This window comes from Anolis sagrei, chromosome 2, assembly GCF_037176765.1.
Source record: "Anolis sagrei isolate rAnoSag1 chromosome 2, rAnoSag1.mat, whole genome shotgun sequence".
Classification (NCBI taxonomy): domain Eukaryota; kingdom Metazoa; phylum Chordata; class Lepidosauria; order Squamata; family Dactyloidae; genus Anolis; species Anolis sagrei.
Window position 1 is genome coordinate 36,019,402 of NC_090022.1, and position 24,521 is coordinate 36,043,922.

Genomic DNA, 24,521 nt, shown 5'->3' on the forward strand with positions numbered 1-24,521 from the left:
GCCAATTTTTTTTATTAAAGGGGTAATGCTTAGGGACATATCTGCTAAGTTAACTGAAGTATACTTGTATCATTTTCAATTTAATAGTCTATGAGATTCAAACCGATCATCCAGGTTTGAAAGGCAGAGAACAAATGTCTGAACCACAGCCACAGGCTTCATTTTCATTATTTGCTGTATTAAAACTGCTTTTAAAACTGTAGTGTGTTTTAGAAGGTTGGTGGTAATACCAAGTCTATTCCCTTTAATTACTTTAAATTAGAAGTGGGGAACTGTCAGGACAGGGGGCTAATTGGCTTCATTTGGCCCTTTTAGGTGGTTTATGGATTAGGATTTTTTTTAAAAAACAACAACAACAAATGACCAGAAATCATTTTGGGTTTTTTGGCCTGTTAATGTTCCAGGAAGACATGTTAACCTGTCAACTGTTGAAGGAGGACCCTTCAGCTTAATTAAAAGGTGAATTATGGCCCATGGAAACTTCCAGGACAGTCAGTTTACCCATCTTTGGGGTTTTCCAGATTAGTTCCAAGAAAAGATTCCCTGGTAATCTTTTGATCAGGAGGTGGTACTGTAATGATTTGTCTAGTGAGATAAATGTGATGGCCTTCCCACACCTTCCAAACTCCAACTTTCACTTGCAGTTGAAACCTCCCAAGAAGGTTTTTGCTTTGCAAAGGGAAAGGGTGAAGAGCATCTCAGACCAAAAGCAAAACTGGATGCTCCTCCATACCCTCTCCCCTGCTTCCCTGGAGATGTGGCTGAAAGTCTTGGAAGTTTCCATGGGCCATAATTCACCTTTCAATTAAGCTGAAGGGTCCTCCTTAATCTGTAACCACCCCAAAAGCTATGACAATGCACTGTTTTCCCTTTTGGGGGAGGGATTTCTTCTGTGTTTTCTAATTACAAAATCAGATATGCGTTTTAAAAAACAGATACTTAAAATATAAAATAATTGTATGCATGTTCTTTTAGTGAGGTATATATATATTTACTACAAATGCAGAAAGTTGGGGAAACCCTTAAAATAGGCATCCCTCAACAGGGTTAAAGTTTGACAATTGTGAGATCTGCTTTGAATTATTCAGATGTTTTCAGTCTCTGAAGGTCAAGTGAGACTGCAAAGGGAACAGAGAAAGAACATCAATATCATTAAAAATTTAGCTAGTATTTGCAGTCAAATTAAACTCCGAGGGCCCAATCCTAAAGTTTGCTGTGCCAACAAAATAAGTGCTTAGGGCGAGATAACTGAACGGCTGCAATAGTGCAACAGCATAAGCGATAGATGCCAGTCTCCCTGCATCGCAAGCAGATTACAATGGGGCAAATGTTCAGGAACTTCAGGAACGTGATGCATCTTTGTTTTCTCAAAAACAGATAAATAGAGTCTCTCAGAATAGCACATTGATTTATTATTGTTGAGCCTTGGTACACAGCAATGGATTTGTCTGTTAATGGGCTTTTCTGTTATAGAAAGAGCTTGGCTGTTTGGAAAAGGCAGAAATTGGAAGTCTATACTGCTGAGGATGTGACATCTCATCTCAATGATAGGTTAGTGGCAATGGACTCTGGAGCACTTTTATATGTATATTAGTAGAAACTAAAAGCACATCAGGAGGGTGTGATTCATTTTAAAATCTATATAAATAAAAATGTAATGTTCGCTTGTGGGATTAACATAACTCAAAACCCACTGGATGAGTTGACATCAAATTTGGACACTACACTCCTAACAGACCAACAAGTGACCATCACTCATAAAACCCCGCAAAAAAGCAGAAAAAAGTAGAAAGGGAAGGAATGAAGGAGGGAAAGGGGGAACGGAGGAAGGAGAAAAGAAGGGAGGGAAAGAGGGAAGGGAGGAAAGAAAGAGGTAGAGAAGGAAGGAAAGAGAGAAGGAAAGAAGGAGAGAAAGAGGGGAGGAAGGAAGGAAGGAAGGAGAGAAGGAAGGATGGAACCAAAGAGCAAAGGAAAGAAGGAAAAAAAAAGAGGTAGAGAAGGAAGAAAGGAGAGAAGAAAAGAAGGAGAAAAAGAGGGAGGGAAGTTTGGCCACAGCAACGTGTGGTAGGTACAGCTAGTATATCATAAAATAGAATTTCCTCAGGGTTGATGTTTTTCTTTTGATTCAGAAGGAATCTGAACTATTGATTGACATGGAAGAAAGGTTGGGTTCTATTGCTAATGAGCCAAAATTAATTTTACACATAGCCTGAAATTCTGTCTATCTATCTATCTATCTATCTATCTATCTATCATCTATCTATCTAATCTGTTAATCTCTATCCACACAGATATACATTTCTGGGAGTAACATGCATAGAACTCAGTAAACCTACTTCTGAGTAGAAACGTATAGTCCTATCCACTTCCAGAGGAGCGACTTTTATTAAACTCAATGGGATTTACATTTGGGTTGACGTATATAAGATTACAGTATAAAAACTATTCTGTTACTTTGCTATTTGGCAGATGATTTTTCAATACTGACAGACATTGTCTAAGTGATATTTGAACTTGGGATGTGCCAAAATTCTTTTGTTTGATACTAGATTCTCATATTTAACATCTCGGCATTTGGAAGGTTACACCCATCCCAAAGATAGATTTTTGTAAATTGAGTAAGAGGAGAGTTGGCTTATATTAAAACTGAGATTATTGAAAGAAATCAATAGATGTAGTACAAGAGTACTCAACAGGTGTCTGAGTCTGTAATGGTCTGGACAAGGGCCAATGACCAGATGCTGAAAACAGAAGAGAAGGCTGAGAGGAGGTATGATGGCCATATGTAAATATGTGAGGGGAAGTCATAGCGAGGAGGGAGCAAGCTTGATTTCTGCTGCCCTGGAGACTAGGACGTGGAACAATGGCTTCAAACTACAGAAAGGAGATTCCACCTGAAGATTAGGAAGAACTTCTTAACCATGAAAGCTATTCAACAGTGGAACTCTCTGCCCCGGAGTGTGGTGGAGACTCCTTCTTTGGAGGCTTTTAAACAGAGGCTGGATGGCCATCTGTCAGGGGTGATTTGAATGCAATATTCCTGCTTCTTGGCAGGGGGTTGGACTGGATGGCCCATGAGGTCTCTTCCAACTCTGATTCTATGATTCTATGATTCTATAACTGGGTGTAAAACCAGCTTCTTCCAACTCCTTTACAACTCCTTTTTTGGCCATTTGCTGGAAGATCTAAGTTTTGCCAAGGAATCAGTTAAATGGCAGATTTTTGAGAAAACTCGGCTGTAGACTATTATGTCTTCTCAAGACTATTCAAGCAGGAAAGGATTGCATCCAACTCCAGTCCTCTTCAGCCACTGTATCTCTGAGTTAGAATTACACTGTTCTCAATATTGGCATGCTTTTTAAAATTATGTCCTGGCAACCTCTGTTTAAATGGCTTCAATGTAACTATTTCTCTATACAGCAGAATTAATGCAGGTTGACACTATGGCTCAATGCTATGGAATCTTAAGATCTGTAGTTTGGTGAGACACTATATTAGAGGCCAAGGTGAAGTATTTTGGCCACATATGAGAAGACAAGAAAGCTTAGAGAAGACAATGATGCTGGGGAAAATGGAAGGAAAAAGGAAGAGGGGCCGACTAAGGGCAAAAAGTGACTGGCTTGACCTTGAAGGAGCTGGGGGTGATGACGGCTGACAGGGAGCTCTGGCGTGGGCTGGTCCATGAGGTCACAAAGAGTCGGAAGCGACTGAATGAATGAACAACAGCAAAGATGCATCCAAAGTTTCAGGGTATTTGAAAAGATGATTTTATTATTCCAATACATTTTGGACTAGTAATATTTTGTGGCAACTTTAAAACCATCTGCAGGGATTCCAACAAGACTGTTTTCTAAAGCTATGCTCAGTAACTGGGTGTACCAGTCCTTGTATTTCCCCTGCCCCCTTCTTGGAGATAGACTGGAAACTGCAGGACTGTACATGTAAGAACTTGCTTTTGTTTTGTATTTAACCATATTAAAATTATATACTTCGTTCATTTGTCAATGAATGAAAAATGCATTTGTTTGTTACTAATTCACTTAAATTCTGTTGATGTTCTTGCTGCTTTAATAGATCTTTTTTCTCTTGCATGCTCATAACCATTTTTATTTTGTTTCTGTTTCAGCTTTCTGGGGCAGCAACACAGTGGATGTTGGCAACCACATCCTGGCAGCTGTAGTTTTGCTTTTCCAGATGCCCCAAACATGGCATCTTTATGGGGCACCCCTTAGGATTGCTGTGCTGCTGGGGCTTGCGGCATTCATTTTCCCCCCTCCTAATCACAGAAGGATTGGGCAGACTGGCTACAAAGGTGGGTACCTGCTGTGGTGATTGGTTGGCTTTGAACCTGAGAGAAAGTGCAACCATGGCTATTTTGACAAGGGACTTCTTCACATTCAATCCCCCCTCCCATTTCTAAACATTTCTAAAACAGCTCCATGATGAAGCATCACAGAGCCAATCTAACGACGCCAACAGACTTCTGCATGTTGCCCGTGATACTTCATCTGGGAACTGTTTTAGAAGTGTTTAGAAATGAGGGGACCGGAGACAGTGAGAAACCGTCTCCTGAGCTCAGGAAGCATGAGATGGGATTTGTCAGATTTGCCTCTGTTGAATCACTTCAATGATGTGGAGTAATGGATCTTTCTATGGGCAGTCTCTTACCAAGCATTGACATTTTTCTCTCAAAATCCTGCTTCATGAGCCTGGCATGGTAATTTTTAAAATTAATTTAATAATTAGGAATACTGTTATCATCACTTTTTTTCATCACTCCCCCCCCCCCCGCCCCCTTGTAATTTCTCCTTCATAGTAATCCTGGCTGTCAAAATTTCACTACTGCTAGCTTTTCAACTTTGTTTTAGTGCATAGGAGGTTTTGGACTCCAACTAAAATATGGATCAGCATTTTAACAGCTGAACAGAGAAAAGGAATTAAAATGCTGCAATTAAAAAAAATCATGAGTGGATGGGTAAAGCATGTAGAACTGAAAATTTACAAACTAGTTAAAACCTGGAAAACAAGGGGATTGAGAGGAGAAGGAGAGGAGCACAGGGAAATGGTGTTTGCCTTAAGAACAGTGCCTTCTGTCTCCTCTATGGATGGTTGAGCTAGAGGCAAAAGGAGGCGATCCTTTGTGATGGGGGTAAGTAAATTATCTGTCTTCTTTAAAAACAGAATCCCATGCAAAGAAGACAATTTCCCCCATTTACCTTGATTTTCCCTTCCTTTCTCTAGCTCTATCTGATGAAATCCAAGTTAAAGCAGTCTTATGGGTCAGTCTGGGGGTTTTAGTGAACTTCATGGAGATGAAGGGAGGCCAAGCAAAGGAATGAAGAAGATGTGCCAGTGGAAGAGACAAAAACAAGTGAGAGGAGGCACTAGAGAGAGGTGGATGGAAAGGGCAATGCACATTGCTGCACTTTCTCCCATCTGATGGGGATGTGTTGGCACCCTGTCCTGCCCCACTATGTGGTCAAAGAAGGAGGGAGTGCACTCTGGGCACCACGAGGTATCCCGTGTGCCTTCCCTTTTGCCAGTGACTACTGGCAAAATGGCATGGTCCTTGTGGGCCGTGTGAAGAAGGGGTCAGAGAAAGAAAATGGAAAGCAAAGACTCAGTGAAGTGTGTGAGGCAGATGAGTGATCAGGGAAGAAGACTAACCCAGAATTTAGATCATTGCTTTTATGGTTTTTTTTTTACTTCTAATGTATTTATTTGCTTTATTTTTATCCCACCTTTTAGCCAATATAGGGATTCAAGGTGGCTAGCCATAAATATAAAGTGCAATTAATACAGAAAAACATAATAGTTTATTGTGTGCCCAGTATCTGAGTCTTCTTTTGAATTTAACATTATGTTTACACATTAGACTAGAAATCTCTATCTGTCTTGCTCTCTTTTCATACATACACAGAGTAACTTGTACTTTGGAATACTGGTACAAATACAATATTTATGTTTTTTCATCTCCCATTTCACTTTTTATGGATATAACTGACACATTTACACATCTGTGTGGTGCTAAGTGGAGACAGTTGTATCAGAGTTGACTTGCAGGGCAGGAACCAAAGTTTCCATCTGAAAAAACCTTTATCTTACTACAATATTGACATTAGGGCAGTATTTTCCTTTGATTAGGATGCAGCGTCAGAAAGAGCTGATACCGACAAGGAGAGATAAATTATATCTTTTATAAAGAAGCCGCCAAGGGTTGTGCTTTTAAAGAAATTCAGTTTTGAAAACAAAATCAAAGTTTCCATTCAAAGTAGAACGTTACATGTGTATTGACCAAAGTGGCAGATGTGCCTTGCTCAGAGTCACATTGACTGATGTAGCTGCCAACAATGCCTTTGACTTTGTATGGTGGGATGACGCAGAACAGGGTGAAGTATCCTTGAGGTGAATGTGGCACATGGTTTGAGTAGTTGCAAGAAGGGTTTCTTTTGCAAGCAATACCATTGTCCTCTTTGAGACATTTGAAAAGTTAGAAAATATCTCCATATTTTGGCTAAAGCAGAACATTTGTTTTCTTTATGAAGAGATAGAATCAAAGAGTTGGATGAGACCTCAAAAGCCATCTGGTTCAACCCCATTCTGCCAAGCAGGAATACAAAGCAAGACACTCCTGATAGATGGCCGTCCAGCTTCTGTTTAGCAATTTCCAGAGATGGATTTTCACTCTAAGGCGACATCTTCCGATGTTGAATACCTGTTGGGACATTTCCCCTGATGTTGCACAGTGTCCTTGTCTCTAGAGCAGCAGAAAACAAGCTTGTTCGATCTTCGATATAGCATCTTTTCAAATATTTAAACATGGCTTTTTTGTCAACCTTCTCTTCTCCAAGCTGAATGTACCTAACTCCCTAAGCTGTTCCACATAGGGCATGGTTTCCAGACATTTTAACATTTTGCTTGAATGCCTCTGGACATGTTCCATGGTTGTGGATATCCTTCTTGAATTGCATACCCAGAACAAGACACAGTATTCCAGGTGAGGTCTGAGAACAGAGCAGAATAGAGGGGTGCTATTATTTCCCTTGAGCTAGACACCATGTCCCTGTTGGTGCAGCCTAGAATAATATTGGTTGTTTGACTTCTCCACGTTGGCTTCTTTATTTGTTGGGTTCACATGTTAATGTTAGGTGAAACCAGAGCAAAATGTGGGCATTACCATTCAGCCGTTCTTTGTCCCTCTCCTTCTTACTCACTCCCCATTCACTGAATAGGATGCCAGGAATCTTGATTGTTCTTGACAGAGGGCTCATTTGAACTTGTTTGTTCGTGGAAAGTTTCTGGAATAAGGCTAAGGGGCACATAAAATTAGGCTAGGCATTTACATATGGACCAATGGAAATTGCACAGAAATTGAATCCTGAATCTAGGGTTCCCAAATTTCAGGGACTAGATCTTCATCTCTAGTTTTCAGGAAGAGTGCTCCCATGAGCATAACTTGGAAAATGTTGGTGTGTGTTTCCTCATTTGTTATTCAATACCCTATACAACTGCAGTTCATCCTTAAGGGATCATATTTAAAGACATCACCAGTCTCTGGTTTGGATACGTTGAAAAGGTACCAACATCCTTTCTCAAAAATGGCTGAAGACCTTGTAAAATGACAACTCCTGTAATTCTATAGCATTGAGCCATGGCAGTTGGAGAAACATCAAACCACATTAATTCTATAATGTAGATGCAACCTTCACTCCTAGAAGAAGATAAAGACAACTCTTGCAAGAAAAAGCTTTTGATAGGGTCACATTAGTGATCCCATAAGTGGGAAATGACTTGAAGGCACACATCAACAAAGAGCCTCCCATAAACCTTGATACAATAACTTGCCAAAATTTGGTATCTCATATTATGGGCATCTTCTCTCTATACTTTAAAAGAGAAACCATTGTCCTGGGAAAACACACAGATGCCTTTGCTACTGTGCATATTCTGTTTCCACAGGAAGACTCTTTATCAGTCTTACTACCGAATGAGAGAGAAACCAGTAATTTCTAGCAAAAGAAGTGTGAGTACAGATTAGATTGTATATGTGGGATATTTCTCCAAGATTTGGTCATAAATCTTATGCCTAGCTTATTACTGAAGTCCATATTTGCCCAAACTTATTATCACCACATTCCCAGGCCATTGCTAAGAGGCATAGTCCTGAAAACACTTCAAATTATCCAGATCCTTCTTGACACCTCTTTAAAGAATACACCAAAACAAGTTTAGTGGCTTGCCTATGGTAAAAGTGTGAGTGAACAAATAAAATCACACATTTACTGCTACCCTGGAGACTAGGACACGGAACAGTGGCTTCAAACTATAGGAAAGGAGATTCCACCTGAACATGAGTAAGAACTTCCTGACTGTGAGAGCTGTTCAGCAGTGGAACTCTCTGCCCTGGAGTGTGGTAGAGGCTACTTCTTTGGAAGCTTTTAAACAGAAGCAGGATGGCTATCTTTCATGCTCTTTTTATTAATATCAATCCCAATGTGCTAATTTGTTCACTTTAAATGACTTGTAAATAAAACTAATTTTAAGTGAAATGACCATAAGTTATTAGACCTTACTCTTCAGCAATACATTCATTAGAGAAAACTGTGTGGCAATAAGGCCACTCTTTATCCTGTCCAAAATGTTGGTAAAACCCCTTGAAATTCAGGACATTTACATTGTAATTTTATGTATGTCTACTCAGATCCACTGAATTCAATCGTAATTACTTTCGTGTTAAGTGTGCATTTATACTGTATCTATTGGGGTCTCACAGACTGTCAAAGCATAAGACATCCATCATATAAAACACAACACAAAATTATGCAATAGAAAACGAAAAGAGCAATCAGAAGTTCAACAGTTATTTAATATTTTAAAATAGAAAAAAACCCTAAAATATAATTAAAAGAGGAGAAATGAAGATCACCAGCAATATTTTTAAATTCTTGTTTATTATGTATCATATCCATATGAAGACATAACTGAAAACTGGAAATGAGATACATATCAACCAACATCAAACCACAACAACATTAAGTATAGTCAAAACGATTAATCATAAAAGATGCAAAAAAGAAAGGAGAAAGAGAAGAAAAAGAAGGGAAAAGAGAAAAAGAAAACAACATTATATGAATTTTGTTACCAGAGGGGGAAAAAAAACATTTGCAATGAATTCTATTATCTGTTTATTAGTATCTATTAATAAATAAATCAAGTACTTATCAGAGGAACTTCTAGGGAAGTTTTGCAAGGCAGGTGTAATAGAACTTATTTGCTCATTTCTATAAGCATTACAAAAGGAAAGATTCTGCTAGTCCAACTCCATACAGCTAAATTCTGATTTATCTATAATCCCTAAGGAAGAGGGAGGGGCTGATCTTGAAAAGCAATAGTTAATGCCTTCTCCCCTTGGCCTACAGCTGCCCAAGCCCTTTTGACCAGTGGCCATGGTAAGCAAAAACAACAGGAAGCACAGGATGGTCTTCAAACAAGCAAAACACCAAAAGAAAACAATAGAAAACCAGAGTGGGGAAAAGCTCCAAAGAGATAATCCAGAATTTCTGCCCCTTTGGTTTTCCAGTGGCTAAGAATTCTGAAAGTTGTAGTTTGAACAATAACTTTCCCAAACACAAGTGTGTGATGAAAAACACATGCTGCTTACATGCTGGCAGCATGTGCTTCATCACACATGTTATGCATCACTGCTTGGTTTGACTGGTGGTCCATGTTCATATGGACATCTCAAATGTTATGATTCAAAGGTTATTTGTTGGAGGACGTGTTTCTGCTTAATCTTTTCAAGATTCTTGAGATCAGTAGGAGACAGTGAAGGTGGTATTTTGAATTTCTTGGACATTTTTTCCTCGAAATCTGGTTGAATGTTTTGCTTCTCATCCAGCCCTCTGATTACTTTTGGCACTGAATGTTCAGTAGCCATTGGCTTTGGCTGCTTTTGATGCTGCTTACCACCCTGACCTCTTCCTTTGCAGGGCTTTCTAGCCAAACACCCATTATTTCTGTGTTTAGTCCAGTCAAGAAAAAAACTAGATTTAAGTATTATTCTGAATGATTTTTAGAAATGCATTGTGCACATCCACTACATGTATTGACTTACATTATTGTGTCCTTTATATGTCCCACGAGAAGAAAATGTAACTTGTCAAGGTGAATACAAACTTCCATTTGCACTTTGTAGAAATTCTTGGGAATGTTCCTATCCACACTCTTAAAAATGAAACATCTGCTCCTCAGAATATTTATATCTTGAGGTTGGCAAGACAGGGAAGATATTTCATACTTCTGGGCTGGAATTAATTAGTTATTGAAAAAAGGCTCCATTTTTCTCCTCCTTTTAGCAACTTTTCCACAATAAAGGTGGAATATATAAACATGACCGTCATCATAAAGTAAAAGGGCTGTACTTTTTTGATTGAGTGGATTCTGGCATTTTCTCTCTCTTTCCTGTGAGGGGTCACAGAACAAGTTGGTTCTTTGATCTATTTAATCTCGAACCATTTCTCACTGGAGCAGGAAAATCTTTTTATTGATTCTAAGTATTACTTGGAGCTTTCTACAGAACACACTCAACACACTTCTCCTTTAATGATGTGCAATGGTTACATCCTCTCTTTTCAAAATTCACCCCATGGTTAGAATTACTTATAAAAAGTCCATACCACTCATTACCTCCTCAGAGTTTTAGGTTTATAAGTTGGTTTTGGAATGTGTTGTTATGGACTAAGCCGTATTGCTACCAAAACCTTGGTGTAACTCTGACTTGGCCACTCACAACAAATAGTAAATGGTGTTGCCTGGAATATATGTCATGCTTGCTTGCCAGCCAGTAAAGGGGATTAAAACTGGTGTGGCAAGCAGGTAAGACCTTCCGAAGACATAAACTGTGTTCCTTGGAAAGTAGAATTATGTTTCACTGATCCTGGGGTGGTCCATTCCTCTGCCTGATGTGAATGACTGGAAGCTCAGCTTCTACTGACTATATACAGAACCTGGTGGCCTGTCAGGCCTAGCAGATCAACCTTGTCAACACTGGCAATGAGAAGATTTAGTTACTTTAGAGACCCCATAATATGTTACATCGCAAAACAGTACAACTCCAACCATGGACTCTAACTGTGGCTTCTCAGCATCTGTATTAGAGATGGTTGCCTTATCCTGCCTAATGGTAGGGCCAGGTGCCCAATACCAGGAGGAGAAGAAAGATCTGGTAGCTATGCTGATGGCTTGGGTGGTCCTTTGGCCCATTCACACATAAAATCAGAACCGGTGGCTATTTCTGATTCCAGTTGTGGTCACAGTCTCATTCTCAAATAAATATTTTGGTCTCAATATTTATTCACTTCCTTTTTCATGACTTTATTTGTGAAAGCAAATGGAAAGCTTTGTATGATGTCCAAACTAAGGATATTGCTTTATTTCTCTTAAACAAGTATGGCACCATAATCTAATAAATCCTCATTTATTTCTGGCTTCTAAGACTGGTTTATTTTGGGACAACAACATTCAGGTTTGGGACTTCACATGGAACTTTCAACTTCAATGTCTGGCATACAGGGAGCCCCCAAGTTACAAACAAGATAGATTTTGTAGGTTTGTTTTTAAGCTGAATTTGTACAATAGTCAAAACAGGTACATTTTTTTAAAAGTGTAACTCCAAGCAAACAATGTTTTCAGAGCTTTGGATAGCATATGGATGGGTCAGAATACCTGTAACCTTTGTTTTGTTGTCTGTGCCCTTTTAAAGAAGATTTGATCTGACTTCCTATTTCTGTAATATTTGGATTTTGAAAAAAATTAGCTTGTTGTGGAAACAAGGTTTGGTGAGAAAACCACAGTGGAGACACCTTTTCCCCATGATAACTCTTGTAGGAGTGAATTTCCCATCCCTAGAGATAGATTTATCTCATTTTCTGATGTCTAACCTCCATTCTTAATTATGAGTTATTTGTAAGAGATATTTGCAAGTCGGGGACTGTATTTTGCAAGCTCACACAAAGGAAAGTGTGGCATGAGAGTAAACTAGGGTGCACTGCATACACCACAGAATGTCAATTGGGATAAGCAAACATATCTTGTTTTATTGTTACTGAGAATGCAACCACTAGTTTGGCACTTATTACAAATGAGAGGCATGCACTCAGATACTACATTGTCTAGGACATTAAATTATTCCTTTGAGCGAAGAAAATAGGCAAGAATATATCAACTAACCTCTCATTTAAATTAAACTGAGATTTACACTAAATAATATATTTTGTATGTCAAAAGGAATTCTGCCACAAGTAGTAAAGATGCTATAACACAAGATTGTCTTCAGCTCCATGTCTAGCATTTACCATACCTTACATCAGGGGTCCTCAACAGCCCCTCAAACCGTTGGAGGGCCAGATTATAATTTGAAAAAAAAAACATGAATGAATTCCTATGCATACTGCACATATCTTATTTGTACTGCAAAAAACACTTAAAAGCAATACAAAATTAAAATGAAGAACAATTTTAACAAATATAAACATATTAGTATTTCAATGGGAAGTGTGGGTCTGCTTTAGGCTGATGAGATAGGATTGTTGTTGATATGTGCTTTCAAGTCGTTTCAGACTTAGGTCAACCCTGAGTGAGGGCCAGGTAAATGACCTAGGAGGGCCGTTCCTGGCCCCCGGGCCTTAGTTTGGGGACCCCTGCCTCACATTATGATTGGTCATTGAATGGTAAAAATGGGATTAGTTTTGGAATCCAATTGCTAAGTTATGTAGATTTGTGGAAATCCTTACAGGTAGTGCCAGTTGGCAGCTGGGAAATTAATACATTTCAGATTCAGTTCAAACTGTAAAGGAGTTATACAAATTGCTGAATGCTATCCCACACAACAGAGTCATTTTACATTGCATAATTGCATAGATAGTGTAAACTTTAGACTTAGGACCTCATCACATTGAGGTCCCCTCGTTGTTCCCAATAAGAACTTCCCATGTTCTCATTGCTGCATCTTATGACAAGGGATTTAACTACACAAGAAGTAGATCTATGTCATCTGATGGGATCTGGTGGTTTCCATCGCTGAAGTGGGGTGAAACAGTCATAAGACGGGCAATTTTGCCCATGTGATGAGGTGGCAAAATCCAGAAAGGATTCATGGACTCACTTAGGTGCTCTTTTGTAGCCCGAGGATGATGGTCCTCCAAGTATAATGTCTTGGCGGTGGGTCCATAGGTGGCTGTGGAGTTCTATTCTTGATCTGCATGTTCTCCCACAGTTAGGACATTGGTTTCCAGGTGGAAGGTGGTCCCAGTCAGGGTATGGACTCACTAACATGGACTCACTAACATAGGAACCATTAGCAGTGAGGGAAAACAGATTAATCAACTGGAAATGTTCGACTTCTTTTGAGAAGGCTTGTTACATGGCAAAGTTTACAAATTCCTTTCTAAACTGGTTATCACCATTTTGTTTGCAGCTGTGCCTTCTGTTGACTAATGTTGACCGTGAATTTCATAGAATTTCCTTAGGCAAGGAAGACTTGAATGTGGTTTGAGCCAGTTCCTTTGGTGGGTGTTAAAATGATAAGGATTCAGCAACAAGGCTGGAGTTTTCTGGGATCTCAAGTCTAAAAAGGAAACTTTCTTGAGTCTTGAGATTCAGAGAGTCCCTCTGTGGGAATATAAAGCTTGCGGCTTGCTTCCTTGTGAGAACTCACGCTCATTTTGAGAGCACAGATTTTTCCTGCTGTCCATTCCTTTGTCTTACAGAGTGCAGATGTTGATGCATTGGATTGTTAGCTCACTGTTGACTGACAAGACCACTAGGGAAAGGCAGGAGGTGAGCAGCTGCAATAATGAAAGTAGTGTGGCATGATGTCATATCTTGCTGTCTGCAATGTCCTGTTTTCTTTTTCCCAGAGAAACTCTTGGGTTTGGGAACATGGCTTTGGAATGGCCCTCATCCTTGTCCAGGATGTTTTTTGTGAGGAACTGTTGCTGTTGCTGAGATTTGTTTGTTCTCTGATGAAATTCTAAAATTAAAGACTTAGATTGCAACCATTTGAACAAGGACCCTGAATTGCCTCTTTTTTCAGAACAACCCTAGGCATTCTTTCATGTCTATGTCTCTCTCTCTGTCATGTCTGTGACTCCCACATTTACACACAGTTTATACAATTCTTTGTTTTATTATTTTTGTAGTTCTTGTCTTGAAAGTTTACCCATGGGCTGTGATAATGTTTATATTCTATTTTACAGCCCTTGCTGAATCTAAGAAAACAGTTTAGATGCAAAACTAAAATAATAGCAATAGAAATTGCCACAGACTTAGCATGGGGGAAGGGGCAGGAAGGCATGAACTAAGCCAGGGGAGATGAGGTTCTCAGAACAGAGTGATACTGTTATTTCCCTCAGTTTAGACACAATTTATGTTGATGCAGTCTAAAACCACATTGGCTTTACTGGCTGCCACACTACACTGTTGACTAATGTTCAACGTACTGTTGTTTTGCCAGATGTCATGCAATCAGCATGCCAATGTTGTGCCCCCACTTTAAAAACAGTTCAGGGGAAACTTGCTATTCAGTGGGCTGTTTCTGGCATAAGCCTAATGAAATTGTTGCCTCAGGAACCCACCACCACCTCTTGCCCAGTCCCATTAGGGTCCTTCATATCCTGGAGGACTGCCATTGCTCCACACAGCTCTCTAGAACTGAGAATTGCTCGGCCTAGAGTTGTGACCTAGGACCTTTTCATATGGGGCTAATCACCCCATTCTGGTGCTTTTGACCAGGGCCTGCCCAGTGCCATCAGACAACGCTTAACAGGTCCACCTACACTCCTCCTAAGGTGGAGGGGAAGCATAAAAAGGTGCTTCCTCCTCCACTACAAGGAGGCACATTTCAGAGCTACCCACACTTTCCTCCCCTTTCCCACATGGGCAATGGGGCAATGTGCATTGCTGTACATTGCCACTTTTTCTCCCATCTGATGGGGACAGAGACAGGGTGTGATGGGGGAAGGAGGGAGGCTGCGCAGTGTGCTATGAGGCACCCTGAGTGCCTTCCCTTTCACTGGAGACTCCCAATACAATAGCACCACCCCTGTGGGCTGTGTGAAGAGATCACTTCCCAAAGAGATGGTGGCGGTGCTGGTGGTAGGGGAGTCACAGCTTCCAAACCTCCACCATGGCCAGCAATTAAGTCTGGATAGGGCTAACAGCTTCCTGCATGGATTGCTCTAATTGGTCCTGAAGATCTTCAAAATGAAGTGTATGAAAGCTTTCTTCCACAGCTCCTTCTGTTTCCCAGGATCCTGAGTAGAGGATATAACTTTCTACATTGTAATTTATGAAAATTACAGTCAACCCCTTACTTCATATACTTCCCTCTAAGTCCCAAATGTATGTGGGGGCATGGCTGACCATTTTGACTGTGTCATCAAAGCCCTGCCTGACAACCCTGAAAAGAGCATTCCACACTATATCAGTTTTGTTGCAGATCTCATTTGTGATAATGAGGGATAGCCCCCATATCCACAGGATCTGTACCCATGTTTCATTCATTCATTCATTTCTAGGCATTTCCTATGTTGTCTAGCATGACACACTAGTGTTCTTTTGCCAGAAGTTGACCATCAAGGTGTACTGGAGAACCTAGTGAAACCAAGAGGAATATTCTCTCTAGGCATTTCCTAGGTCTTCCAGTGGCACTTTACATTACAGTATGCTTCCCCTGGAAGCCATTTGTTCCATAGGGTTCATTATTACCCATGGTTTACATCTCCATGCCAAGCCCTGGAGCCTATCCGCTGCAGATACAGGAGACATTCAATAGTAAAGTTACACTCCCACACTTGGTCAGATTCAGCTTGCAAGTATTTTCATCTGACCCATTGCTCTGGAAAAAAGTTATCATTTAGTGTATGTCTGTGTTGCAATTCAGGACTTACTACTGTGCAATGAAACCTTCAACTTCCATTTCGAAAATGGAGCTTACACAATGCCTTTAAGCTATTTTACAGCACTCTTATTTATAGGAGGATGGAAGGGAGCTAAATGACAAAACAGAGCTGTGTGGTAAATGTCACTGGGTTGAAGAACCTGGCATGTCAAGCAAGCGTGCAAAGGAATTGCTCTGCTTGCGACTTATGGCAGCACTTAAAGTGCATAGACTTTGTGGTGCATTTAAGAATAAAACAAAACATAGGCACTTACAGTAGGGACTTAATCCAAGCCTTACTGGAGCTGATGGGGCCAAACCGTAAAACAGAACGAGCCAGTAACAGCTCATGTATGGAAATGTGCCGACCACCATGCAGTTGACAGGATTATGGTGGAAATAGAGAGGACATCACTCCTCACAGAGGAAACAAAAGGATGAGCAATAAAATCCTCGGGAGGGGGAATCTCCCTCCTGTTTAGTCCTTCTGACTGTAAGGCTGTTTCTAGAGCAGATGTGCCTAATTTTAATCCAGCTATGTATGGTGGTTTTTTTTTTTAATTAATGGCACTATTGCTGTAGAAGTAGAAGATTCTATTGGGACATTGACTTTTAATATCACAAGCCTATCCCTGAAATTGAGAGTTCCAAGTTTTGTATATAATGGATCAGTAATTTTTATTTCTGTGTCAGGAGCGACTTCAGAAACTGTAAGTCGCTTCTGGTGTGAGAGAATTGGCTGTCTGCAAGGACATTGCCCAGGGAATGCCCGGATGTTTTGATGTTCTACCAACCTTGGAGGAGGCCTCTCGTGTCCCTGCACAGGTAGCTGAAGCTGATAGAGGGAGCTCATCCGTGCTCTCCCCGGATTTGAACCTCTGACTTGTCGGTCATCAGTCCTGCCAGCACAAGGGTTTAACCACCGGGGGCTCGTTATATACAAAGGATAATATAAAATTACATCCCTTGCATATAATGATTTGCTTTTTCAAATGTTTTTCTGTTGAATCTTTTCAAGTCATGGATGGTTGAATCCGTGGATACAAAGGGTTGACTGTAAAAGTATTTACTTCTCATTTTGAGCATCCCATTACAGTAATTTACAAAGATTGCTTTATACCCTTTTACATGAGGTGATTTTTTTTTCATGTCAGGAGTGACTTGAGAAATTGCACGTTGCTTCTGGTGTGAGAGAATTGGCCATCTGCAAGGACATTGTCCAGGGGATGCCGGGGTGTTCTGATGTTTTACCAACCTTGCGGGAGGCTTCTCTCATGCAGAGCTGGTGCTGACAGAGAGAGCTCATCCATGCTCTCCCCAGATTTGAACATGATTTATTTATTTATTTGTTCATTTGCATTATTTCTACCCTGCCCATATCAGCCCGAAGGCGACTCAGAGCACCATACACAGTTGGCACAATTTGATGCCATAAAAATACATACATTGATAAACAAAAAAAAAATCATCATCATGCATTTAAACATAAAGACAGTGTATAATAACAATTTTAAAAACAGTAAACTATGTCCTGTGATATATGAGGTGATATAAAGAAAATATATGAAAAGCAGCATTCTGATTTCAGAAAAGCGGGTTTTCTGATTTCAGAAAAAAACCTTTCTGAAATCAGAACCATTAAGGTATTGCTCAAACGGCTTTTCTTGCTATTTTCTCTGACTTGTCCTCCTGGTGCTGGTGGCTTCCCATGTCAGTAGGATTACCAATTTTGCGTTTGAACTTGAAATGAGCTACCCAGAGTGCTGAACCAATTATCTACATAGGATCAGCTGCTTGGGTGGCTCCTTGAAAGGTCAGATTAAAATCTGGAGTGGATTCATCACCCCACTGATATGGAAAGCAGCAATATTGGTCCCTTTCACACTAGCCAAATATAGCACCATGATTTCACTTTAACTATCCTAGTAACATCCTATGGAATCCTAGAATTGGCACTTTAGGTGCATTTTGCATTCTTAGACAGAGAGCTCAAGTACCTTTCCAGATTACAAAGCCTATGAATCCATAGTATGTAGGTATGGCAGCTAAAGTAGAATAATAGTGCTATAACTATATAGTGAGAAACAGTCCAATGTTCAGGCAATGCCTGTGAGACAGTGAATACACTCCGGGTTTTAATCTGAGCTTCAAAAAAGTTATCTCAACTCTGGTCCTGTTTCAAACATCATTAAAGTGGATCTTTAAGTCTTGCTATTCCTTCCTGCCATGTCCTGCCTCATGGTCAGTAGGTATATACATATTAAATTTCTAGTTTTCATGTCAGAGGGGAGAAAAGGTATGCAGATTGTTTCTGCTGAATGGACAAAGGGCTACAATCTGAACTGTTATGCCAATGCAGGTTCACTTGCAACCAATGGTATTAAGCATGCAAGGTTATTTTAGCCTAAGAAAGTATCTAAGAAGCTTCAAAGCAACAAGTCTATGAAAGTAGGCCTCCAAAGTGCTCTGAAATTTGCACAGCACCCAACTAAGAAGGCAGCAAACCAACGGCTTCAGTTTTCCTCTTCTGCTGCAAAGGTTCCTGTTGAGAGATAGATAAAAGCTCCCTTTCTTCCCAGTTACACTATACCTAAAATCCTAATCTGGTCTTTGGTAACAGAATATTAGCAGCTCCATTGCCTCTGGAATGGAGGAATGCTTTGCAAGTATATGCCATTGCTATTAATCCCATGTATGGTGATCGGTTGCAGTGCAGGTGTCTGATTTTCATTAAAATTGCAAATTGGACTGAATGCTTCATCTGATAACAAAGACATCATTGAAACCATGTGTCTTCTTTCAGGAACAGGGCAAAGCTGGGGGGTGGAGTGTGGACAAGACAAAGGATCCTCCAGTATGCCTCCACTTGTGCATGGACATGGCAGAGAATACCTCTTAATACTTTGGTCATGGGTGAATAAATATCTTATAAGGAATGCAAGGTTCCAATCGGCTCACTGCAGCTTTGGAAATAGTTACTGCGGGTGGAAGGGAGAAAGAAAGAAAGAAAGAAAGAAAGAAAGAAAGAAAGAAAGAAAGAAAAGGAAAGGAAAGATGGATGCTACACTGGGTAAGGAGACTAGTGAGGAATAAAAGGAGTAAACTCTGAAAGACAACCCCATTCAATAAATTACAGTTTTAGGCACATAAAGAGTATCCAAAAATGTTGTTGTCCTCCAAGGCAACCCATTTGAAGAAGCCTGTATTTCTCCTGCAACAGTAATAGAAATAATAATAATAATAATAATAATAATAATAATAATGTATTGTCGAAGGCTTTCATGGCTGGAATCACTAGGTTCTTGTGGGTTTTTTCGGGCTATATGGCCATGTTCTAGAGGCATTTCTCCTGATGTTTCGCTTGCATCTATGGCAAGCATCCTCACTACCTCTGAGGATGCTTGCCATAGATGCAGGCGAAACATCAGGAGAAATGCCTCTAACAGTGGTTCTCAACCTGTGGGTCCCCAGGTGTTTTGGCCTACAACTCCCAGAAATCCCAGCCAGTTTACCAGCTGTTAGGATTTCTGGCAGTTGAAGGCCAAAAACATCTGGGGACCCCAGGTTGAGAACCACTGCTCTAGAACATGGCCCTATAGCCCGAAAAAACCCACAAGAACATAATAATAATAATAATAATAATAATAATAATAATAATAATTTTGCAGCAGTACTGTGATTTGTAGAGAAATAATGCCTTTTGTTAAAAAAAAGTGGTTTTGTTTACCAACAATACTTGTAATTTTTTCCAACATTCCCAGATGTAATTTTTTGGGGAAATATGGGAAAATTCTTTCAGCTTTGGCCAGAGAGAAGAAGGAAACATTACATTTTTGTACACATGGTTTGTAAGCAAAGATTCACATCTTTAACATATTGCTGAAGTCCTTTTAATGGCACATGAATGCTTTATGGGTCCAAACCATCATAGAATCCTACAGTTGGAAAAGACCTCGTGGGCCACCCAGTCCAACCCTCTGCCAAGAAGCAGGAAAATCACATTCAAAGCACCCCTGATAGATGGCCACCCAGCCTCTGTTTAAAAGCCTCCAAAGAAGGAGCCTCCACCACACTCCGGTGCAGAGAGTTCCACTGCTGAACAGCTCTCACAGTTAGGAAGTTCTTCCTGATGTTCAGGTGGAATCTCCTTTCCTATAATTTGAAGCCATTGTTCCACATCCTAGTCTCCAGGGCATCAGAATACAAGCTTGCTCCCTCCTCCCTTTGACTTCCCCTCATATATTTATACATGGCCATCATGTCTCCTCTCAGCCTTCTCTTCCTCTCAGGCTAAACATGCCCAGCTCTTTAAGCCGCTCCTCATGTTACTTGTTCTCCAGACCCTTGATCATTTTAGTTACCCATTTTAGTTACACATTCCAGCTTGTCAACATCTCCCTTCAATTGTGTTGCCCAGAATTGCAAACAGTATTATAGATGTGCTCTAACCAAGGCAGAATAGAGGGGGAGCATGACATGTTGTCAGCATGTCTGCATGGGGTGCCCTTTTACCTTTCCGCCAAGGCGGTACCTATTGATCTACTTGCATTGCATGCTTTCAGATTGCTAGATAGGCAGAAGCTAGGGCTGACAGCCAGGAGCTCACCCCAAATGATGGTTTTCGAACTACTAACCTTTTGGTGAGCAGATTTCCTGCAGCTAGCAGTTTAACCTGTTGTGCTACCATGGATGTATTGAATTGTCTGGCTTTAAGCATAGTTATTACAATTAGAAAGAGCAGCTACTGAATGCACAAATGATAGCATGTATGCATTCAGAATGTACTTTCATGCTTTTATTCCTCCAACTTTCTGTACTAAACCACAAACCACTTTTTATTTACAATCATTCCTGCTACAAAAGGTAGTTTGGCAGCATAAAGCTTTTGCAGAAAAAGAAATATCCCAGAAAGAAATATTTGAATAGTGTAGATCTGGCATGCATCACCACTAGAGATAATGGCCATCTTGTGGAAATAAGTCACAGAGATTTCAGCAGAAGTTACTTCTGAGTTAAGGGTTACCTAATCGTTCTAGTGCAGTTGGAGAAGTGGGATACAAGAGGTCACCGAAAGAAGAAATGCAGGGGAAAATGAGATTATGTTTTCCCCAGCTTGTCTGGACTTTGAATTGCTTTTCATATGAATTGGAGTTTCAGGTTCGTTGCTTTTTTTCTCATCAAGGGAATTAAATAAGTTGAATATGCTATAAAAATTTTCCAGCTCTATTTTTACTGAATAGCAATTGAACAGGGGGATGGGGTGGGTCGGGGGGAGAGGAAATGAGGTACCTTGCTTTTGTCTGGATTAGAAAGGTGACTGGATTTGTCTGGGTGCTTTAAGACTATGTTCAAAATGCCAGATATGTATTTGGAGATACACTATGGATTTCATCACACCAACCTGCAGGTCTGTTGCAGTTGCATTATCATAGATTGATAATAGATGCATACCTGGCTGAGCAACTTGGATTTTGTACTTCTCTTCAATAGCACAACTGTGCTGATTCGATTATACTTCTGCACATCCTCAGAACTCTGTCTTTCTGCAGTACTGTGGTTTCTTCATCTTCTTATTCCTATTTATGCAATTACACAATTTCAGCATTAAAAACAACAAAAGAGGCAAAGATATGTATAAAATATGAGGAAAACAGCCAGCTTGGAAATAAAGAGGGGCAGGCAGGAGAGAATCCCAGCTCTCGATGCCAGGTTACTGCCTATACATTCACACAGAAGCAGACGAGACCAATTGCACCAACTGACAGATGATGAGAATGTTTTGGGATCAGGAGATAATGATGTGTTTTGGTCATCAAACATCAAGAGATTGGATCTTGGAATATTTCCTTTTCCCCAAAAGTACTCTAGTGTTCTGCCTGTAAAGTCTACACATGCACCTACCAATTTTATGCTTAGGATTGTGACAAAATCTTCAGTTCTTGTTGTGTTCCTTCAGGTCAACTACTACTTATGCAAATCAAGGGGAAACCTATCTTAGAGTTTTCTTGTTCAACCTTTGCCTTTGCCTGCATCTTAAGTTGAGAATGCATGGTTTCCTTAAAGTCACCCACTGGGTTTCCATTATTGAGCATGGATTTGAAGCCTGGTCTCTCAGAGCCATAGTCCAAAAACCTATTTGAATGAATGAATTTGATTTCAGGTATGATCTGCATATGTACATGAGTGAGAGTAGTCACCACTGCTGCCTTTGTGCATGCTCAGATTTTGGTTGTGGTAATTCTTTTGAAGAAAACAAAAACTCAAGATTTTTTACATGCAAACTGAATGGCTTTTCCTTGCCAGAAGAACCAATCTTCTTAGAATATTGGTTCCCAACCTACAGTCCTCCAGGGGTTTTGGACTTCATCTTCCACAATTCCTAACAACTGGTAAACTGGATGGGATTTCTGGGAGGGGAAGTCCAAAACAACTGGTTGGGAAGTTTAGAAGCTTAGAAGTTTGAACTGGAGGACCAAAAGTTGGGAACCACTGGCTTAGAAGTTCGAACTTGAAACATTGAAACAGCCAAACTAGTTAGAGCAAATAACTTGTGAACCAATCTGTAAAGAAAGTAATAAAAGTCAACTAGGGAAAGATGTATTATGCCATGATCAATGAGACTGGAGAAAAAAAAAACAAGCATTACGTGATCAAAGGTGCATCTATATTGTAGAATGGATGTAGTTTGATATCACTTAAAATGCCATTGCTCAATGTAATAGAATGATGGAGGCTGCAGTTTTACACTGTCTTTAGCTTTCCCTGCCAAAGAATGCTAGTGTCTCCCCAAACCATAGATCCAAGGGTTTCATAGCATTGAGTCATGGCAGCTAAACTGGTATTAAACTGCATTTATACTACAGTGCAGAGAGACTCCAAGACACCATTGCCTGTTGCATCTACTGAGATCATGAATGGGTGCCTGCATGTCCTGAAAGGCAGAGCAACCCCATCTTTCTTTGCTAGAAAGGAGTGGCAGTGGTGGCAGTGATATGGAGACAATCCATGTGGGTTTGTGTATCTGGGCAATAGATTGGGTTGAGACGGACCCAATCCAGTGGTCTAGGCAACTGCAAAGCCCCAGGATATACGGTTTCCTGCAAACATCCTTTGTTGGGAGGTGTTAGCTGGCCCTGACTGTTTCTTCTTTGGAATTCCCCTGTTTTTTGAGTGTTGTTCTTTATTTACTGTCCTGATTTTGGAAGCTTCCAGGCAGGAAGCAGCCAGGCTTTGAAGCTGGAAGGCCATTAAGTGCTAATCAAGCTGGCCAACTGCAACATTCACATTTGCATCAAGCAGACAAGAGTTCTTTCTCCCACCCTGGACTTTCCACAGATCCAACAGTTTCCAACAGACCTCACAACCTCTGAGGATGCCTGCCATAGATGTGGGTGAAACATTAGGAGATAATACTTCTGGAATATGGCCATACAGCCCAGAAAACTCACAGCAACTGAGTGATTCCAGCCATGACAGCCTTCAACAACACATTGAACAATTAAAGGCACAAGGGCCCTCTCAATCTTTCAGTGTGGCAACCCTATGCTGGGACATACATTTCTGTGGGATGTTGGTTTATGATGCCTGAGAGTCAAATTTTATCCCAGAGAAATTCTTGAAAGTTAGTTCAAGTGTGAGATTAAAAATCCATGGACAGTTTTGCTCTAAAGCCCTTACTATCAGGAATTAAGCCTCAGGAAGAGGTGATTCATCTGTATAACGTTTGGAGGTGTCATGGAGGAAGGGGACTTCTCTTAGATGGCCCCAAGAAACCAAAGCTCCACCTCAGGGCTTGATGGTGCCCCTCTTTCCTAGAATCTAAGGCTAATGCAGGCAGTGGATGCATGTTTCTGTGATTTATCCTGTGCATTTTAGGCCATTTATATGAGGCTATCAATTTGTTACAGCTCTGATTCAGTTTCTCATGTTCATCCCACAGATTCACTTTTATGAGGACCAGGGGTCTGAAATGAATCACGCTTCCTACTTTTTGAGACACCTCCCTTAATTACAACCACCTCTCTCCTTTTGTCCATCCCAGACTTGAAAGTCAAAATTGTGGCCATGGAAGAGGAAAAAATAAGTGGATTGAGGAATGAAGAAGGCAGCCGCATGATCATCAGCCACTGTGAGTAAAATTTCACACCTGGCTGCATGGAGAAACTCAAACGGGACAAACAGGATTTGGAAAGAATTTAAACATGACACTAGCTGCATTATTTGGGAAGACAACAATTGCATAACATGGTGAAGTACAGCTGCATACAAGCCAAGAACAACAATCTTTTTCTTTCACCTACGGAAAAGGTGCGTGCGGATAAAGTGCCTTCACTCCTGCTGAACAATTGAGTTGACATTCTTCTCTTTGCTGAATATCAGTCAAAATTCATCAGGTTTTTTTCCACCTGTGGAGTCTGAAAAGCCACCAACAAATAAACACTTTTAATGTTGTCTAAATAATGCCTCCTGATTTATGGCCCGTGTTTATTCAATCTAATTAAATGAAACCTGCCAGGATCATTCTATCTGGGCTGAACTTCTCTCCCCATCCTCTCTCTCCCCCTCTGCCCCCTGTGATAACCGA

The 24,521-nt window shown here is 40.4% G+C and overlaps 1 long non-coding RNA gene across 1 annotated transcript; it reads left to right on the forward strand.

The window, feature by feature from the left end:
- Window positions 1–4,271: 4,271 nt before the first annotated feature.
- Window positions 4,272–24,397, forward strand: LOC132766706 (uncharacterized). Its single transcript, XR_010909423.1, has 2 exons — window positions 4,272–4,312; window positions 23,979–24,397. It is a non-coding gene; the product is annotated as an uncharacterized lncRNA (long non-coding RNA).
- Window positions 24,398–24,521: the final 124 nt, after the last annotated feature.